This window comes from Ailuropoda melanoleuca, chromosome 2, assembly GCF_002007445.2.
Source record: "Ailuropoda melanoleuca isolate Jingjing chromosome 2, ASM200744v2, whole genome shotgun sequence".
In the NCBI taxonomy this organism is placed as follows: Eukaryota; Metazoa; Chordata; class Mammalia; order Carnivora; family Ursidae; genus Ailuropoda; species Ailuropoda melanoleuca.
In genome coordinates this window covers 17,381,834-17,387,901 of record NC_048219.1, presented here as the reverse complement: position 1 = coordinate 17,387,901, position 6,068 = coordinate 17,381,834, and the positions used below count along the sequence as shown (strand labels likewise).

Sequence of the window (6,068 nt, the reverse complement as noted above, 5' to 3'; positions counted from 1 at the left end):
CCACCCGCCCAGTGCGCGTCTTCCGGCGGCTCCGCACGCCCCGCCGCGGGCTCCGCCCACGAGGGACCGCCCCGAGCCCCCCTCCTCCCGGGGAGCCGGAGCGCCCGAAAACCCGGCACTGGAGCGGCGGACGGCGCCCGGGGCGCCCAGACCCGGGGGCCGCGGCCAGCCCGCCCACCGTGGGTGGGGCCAGGCGGCCGCCAGAGGGACCATGTGGCCCTCCAGCTCTTCTGGTGGGGGCCCCCCTTCTTTGTCATCCTGTCATTCATTCGTTCAGCAACGCTCTTGAGTGCCTGCCATCGGTCCTGCTTTGTTACAGGCTCTGAGCATACAGCAGTTATCAAAGTGATCCCTGCTTTCTTGGATCTTAACGCGTGAGGAATTAAATAATGTTAAACAGAAATTCAGCCCAGTACAGTTGAAGATCTAACTGGCTTGATTGACTCACGAATCGATCCATGATCTAGCAAGTAGAGGGAAGCACTAGAGAGTTGTATAAAACAGAAGGTTTTCTAGGAGGGAGCGTGGGGCGAGGAAATTATTAGCGAAAGAAAAGAAAGGATTGTTCCACGTAAGGTCACCTTCTCTCAAGGGTTAGAGCTGGGGGTCTAATTAGGAGGATTACCTCACTTACCTTTGGGGGATGGAGAGGGCCCATCTGACATATTAGCTTAGCGGTGCCAGACCACAAAACTCCTGGTTGACTTGTTAAAGACTACATTTCTGGGGGTGGTTGGAATTGCAATTAGCTTAGCGATTAAGCCACGGTTTAATGACTTGGCCTAAGTGACCCCATTTTGAGCCTGTGGTTTTCTTTTTAACAATAAAAAATAGAAAAATTGGTAACATCCCAGATGATAGTAAGGGCTATGAGGGAGCAGCGTGTGGAAACGGGATAATGACTTTCTCTTTCTGGTAATAGCGGGGCTAGAGTTTTCATATCAACCCATCTCAGAAAACAATAAATTAAAAACTGAAGTCTGGGGCACCTGGGTGGCTCAGTCGGTTAGGCATCTGACTCTTGGTTTTGGCTCAGGTCACAATCTCAGGGTTGTGAGATCAAGCCCAACATCAGGCATGGAACCGGCTTGAGACTGTCTTTCTCTCTTTCCTTCTCAGAAAAAAAAAGAGAAAAAAGTCTGGAATATATATTTCTAATGTTCTTAAAGGAGTGCATTAGTCTGTTAGGACGGCCACAACAAAATACCACAGACCGGGTGGCTTTAAACAACAGATGTTTATTTTCTCACAGTTCAGGAGGCTAGAAGTCCAGGATCCAGGTGCCAGCAGAGACAGGGAACCTGAAGGGACTCCATTTCAGAAAGGCTCCATCTCTGCTGTTTCTCCGCTAGGCCTCATTTACTCGTGATCTTTCACCTTGCATCTGAGTAAACCAAGGAAGCTGCATGTTCCCACTCCAAGGGGGAAGCAAGAAAGTTAATCATTCCCTGAGTTTCATCCTAGGACCCACATATCTGATAACATCTAAGAAAAACTGGATCCTGAGCTCCAGGACATTAGCTTTGAACAAACCCCTGCCAACACTGGCATCCGTACCCCCCATCTTCAGTGATTTATAGAATAACAGCTCTTGTTCACCTGACACTCACCCTTAAGCAGACCTGGATTCCTGAAAGAACACATATCCTGGACCTCTTTCCAATATAAACACCTAACCCCAAGTGATACAGAGACTCGCTTCTCCTTTTATGAGTCTCCTGGACACTCCATCTACTATAATCTATCACTTACACTATTCAGTACACTCTACTCTCACTTCCTCCTGGCTTGACCTTGATTCCTATCCTGTGCAAATCCAAGGACCCTCTTGGTTGGTCCTGCAGGACCCCTCTGGGTCCTCAGACCAGGCCTGCCTACGTCAGCAGAGTTGGTTTCTCCTGAGGCCTTACTCCTTGGCTGCAAATGGCAGCCTCACTCTATGTCTTCACATGGTCTTTCCTCTGTGTGCTTGCAGGCCCTTGGTGTCTCTCTGTGTGTCCAAATTTCCTCTTCTTTGTTTTTTTTTTAAAGATTTTATTTATTTATTTGACAGAGAGAGACAGCCAGCGAGAGAGGAAACACAAGCAGGAGGAGTGGGAGAGGAAGAAGCAGGCTCCTAGCAGAGGAGCCCAATGTGGGGCTTGATCCCAGAACACCGGGATCACACCCTGAGCCAAAGGCAGATGCTTAACGACTGAGCCACCCAGGCGCCCCCCAAATTTCCTCTTCTTATATGGCACCAGTCAGATTGGATTAGAGCATACCCTAATGACTCATTTTCTCTTAATCACTTCTTTAAAGTGATTAATAAATTTAATCAGTCACATTCTAGGTACCAGAGTTTAGGGTTTCACCATACGAATTTGGCAAGGGCAGGGGAGGACACAATTCTGCTTATAACAAGGTTTCTAAGAGATGGCAAAAAAGAGAAAGCCAGGATCCAGGAGGTAATCCAACTTGTAAAATGCTTTTTTGCCTGAGGAAAGGTGTTAACAACATATGTATATGGAGAGGAGGGTGTTTGCAGCTGCATGACTAAAAGCTGGGTAGGGAGAGAAGGGAGGACATGGCCGGTAACAGTCAGTGAAGAAGTGGCATAGCATTGATACAAGTGGGTTGGAGGAATTTTTCAAACTGGGTACTCGAGTGTGTCCACTAGGAAGAAATACATCCAAAAATTGTGTGTGTGTGTGTGTGTGTGTGTGTGTGTGTGTGTGTGTGGTAAAAACACATAACATAAAATTTACCATCTTAACCACTCTTAAGTGTACAGTTCCATAGCATTAACTATATTCACATTGTGAAACAGACCTCCAGAACCTTTTCAGATTTTTGAAAATCTGAAACTCTATACCCATCAATGAGAACTCCCCCTGTCCCCCTTCCCCTACTCCCCAGGAACCACCATTCTACTTTCTATGAATTTGACTACATTTGATACTTTATATAATTGGAATCATATGATGTCTTTTTAAAAGATTTTTTATTTGTTTTAGAGAGAGAGAGAGAGAGTGTGTGTGTGTGGCTAGAGGAAGGGGGGGGGGAAGAATCTCAACCAGACTCCCTGCCGAGCATGGAGCCCAACACAGGGCTCAATCCCATGATCCCAGAGATCATAAAATGAGCCAAAACCAAGAGTCAGACACTTAACCAACTGAGCCACCCAGGCACCCCATAACGTCTTTTTACATCAACATTTTAACATTGATATATCTGGGTTCTGTCATGTTTGTTTTCTTTATACATTTCTGTGATTTATATATGAGCATTTAGGAGAAGGGCAGTTAAGGTGGAGGAGGAGTAGGGGACCCCTTTTTCAGCCGGTCCCCTGAGTCAAGCTGGATAGGCACGAGACCAGCCTGAACATCCACGGAATCAGCCTGAGACGCAGGAAGATACATCTGGATCTCTACAAATGAACATCTCCAGTGCTGAGTATCAAGGTACGAAGCGGGGAGCCGTGAGACCACGCACAGATATCGGAAGATAAACGGAAGGGTGAGGGAGCCACCACATTCAGGCACCGGGAAGCGGTAGCCACCTGCACGGGGGAGCGGGCGGACTCGCGGTCAGCACCCGCGAGACACCAGACGGAGACCGGGAGCTCCGGGAGCCCGCGCGGGGCGGCTGGCGACTGGCGGCTGGCGGGGTTGGAAACACAAAGGACAGAGACGCGCCTGCCCTGGAAGTGAGGGCTGGGATGCCGGGTGTGGGGCGCACAGCCCAGGATGCTGCAGGGTTGAGCAGCACCAACAGAAACAGAGTTAAAGTGGTCAGAACATCAGTGGAGAACGATCTGCGATCCCTCTGTTCTGAGACAGAGGCTGAATTTCAGCCGCTGCTGCTCTCTCAGAAGAGGCACAGCAAACCGCCAGGGAAAGCCGCCAGAGAACAAAAGCCTAGAAATACCAGCTCACAGGGTCCACGCCCATCCCCCCTCGCAAGGGACACAGAGACTCTACCCAAACAGGGTTTTCTGAGTACCTGCAGGCAGGCCCCTCCCCCAGAAGGCAGGCTGAAAAATCAAGAAGCCCACAACCCGGAGCGCCTGAGTGGCGCAGTCACCAAGCACCTGTCTTCGGATTAGGGTGTGATCACAACGCTCCGTAAGGAGTCCTTCATCGGGCTTCTCCACCGGGAACCTGCTTCTTCCTCTCCCACTCCTCTGCTTGGGTTCCCTTTCTTGCTGACTGTCTCTCTCTCTCTCAAATAAATAAATAAACTCTTTAAGGAAGAAGCCCACATCCCTAAGATCTCTATAAAACAAGGGCGCACGGCCTGGGTCCCAGTCAATAACTTGGGCTCTGGACAACCCCACAATCTCTCCTCATCAGAATGATGAGAAGGAGAAGTCCCCCAAGCAAAGAAAAGATAATGAGTCTGTGGCCTCTGCCACAGAATTAATACATAAGGATGTATCACAATTATCAGAAATGGAATTCAGAGCAACAATGGTCAAGATGATGAGTAAACTTGAAAAAAGCATCAGAGAAAGCGTTGCTGAGAATATAGAATCCCTAAGGGCAGAAATGAGAGCGAATCTGACAGAAATTAAAAATTCTATGAGCCAAATGCAGTCAAAACTAGAGGCTCTGACGGCCAGGGTCACTGAGGCAGAGGAACGCATTAGAGAATTGGAGGATGGGTGAGTAGAAGAAAAAACGAAAATAGAAGCTGGTCTTAAAAAATCCACGCCCACGAATGTACATTACGGGAGCATTACTGACTCTATGAAACGATCCAATGTCAGAATCATCGGCATCCCTGAAGGGGTGGAGAAAAACAGAGGTCTAGAAGAGATATTTGAACAAATTGTAGCTGAAAACTTCCCTAATCTAGCAAGGGAAACAAGCATTCGTGTCCAAGAGGCAGAGAGGACCCCATCCAAGCTCAACCAGGACAAACCTACGCCACGGCANGGGAGATTACTGACTCTATGAAATGATCCAATGTCAGAATCATCGGCATCCCTGAAGGGGTAGAGAAAAACAGAGGTCTACAAGAGATATTTGACCAAATTGTAGCTGAAAACTTCCCTAATCTAGCAAGGGAAACAAGCATTCATGTCCAATAGGCAGAGAGGACCCCATCCAAGCTCAACCAAGACAAACCTACGCCACGTCACGTCATAGTGCAATTTNCATAGTGCAATTCGCAAATATTAGATCCAAGGATACAGTATTGAAAGCGGCCAGGGCAAAGAAATTTCTCACGTACCAAGGCAAAGGTATCAGGATTACGTCAGACCTGTCTACAGAGACCTGGAATGAGAGAAAGGCTTGGGGGGGCATTTTTAAAGCTCTTTCAGAGAAAAACATGCAGCCAAGGATCCTTTATCCAGCAAAGCTGTCATTCAGAATTGATGGAGAAATAAAGACGTTCCAAAATCGCCAATCATTAACCAATTTCGTAACCACGAAACCAGCCCTACAGGAGATATTAAGGGCGGTTCTATAAAGGTAAAAAGGCCCCAAGAGTGATACAGAGCAGCAAGTCACAATCGATACTAACAAAGACTTTACTGGTAACATGGTATCATTAAAATCATATCTCTCAGTATGCAGTCTCAATGTGAACAGCTTAAATGCTCCCATAAAATGCCACAGGGTTGCAGATTGGATAAAAAGACGTGACCCATCCATTTTCTGTCAACAAGAGACTCATTTTGAACCCAAAGATGCATTCAGACTTAGAGTTAGGGGATGGAGTACGATCTTCCACGCAAATGGACCTCAAAAGAAAGCTGGAGTAGCAATTCTCATATCAGATAGACTGGANTAGATTGGATTTTAAACTAGAGGCTATAGAGAGAGACACAGAAGGGCACTATATTATTCTTAAAGGAAGTATTCAACAAGTGGATATGACAATTATAAATATATATGCCCCCAACAGGGGAGCAGCAAGATACACAAGCCAACTCTTAACCAGAATAAAGAGACATATAGATAAAAATACACTAATAGTAGGGGACATCAACACCCCACTATCAGAAAAAGACAGAACACCCTGGCAAAAACTAAGCAAAGAATCAAAGGCTTGGAATGCCATACTCGACGAGTTGGACC

General features: G+C 47.2%; 1 protein-coding gene across 8 annotated transcripts in view; it reads right to left on the bottom strand.

Moving 5' to 3' along the window:
- LOC100469722 (zinc finger protein 69 homolog) overlaps window positions 1-6,068 on the bottom strand; it is a 36,140-nt gene that overhangs the window by 16,602 nt on the left and 13,470 nt on the right. The window lies entirely within an intron of this gene.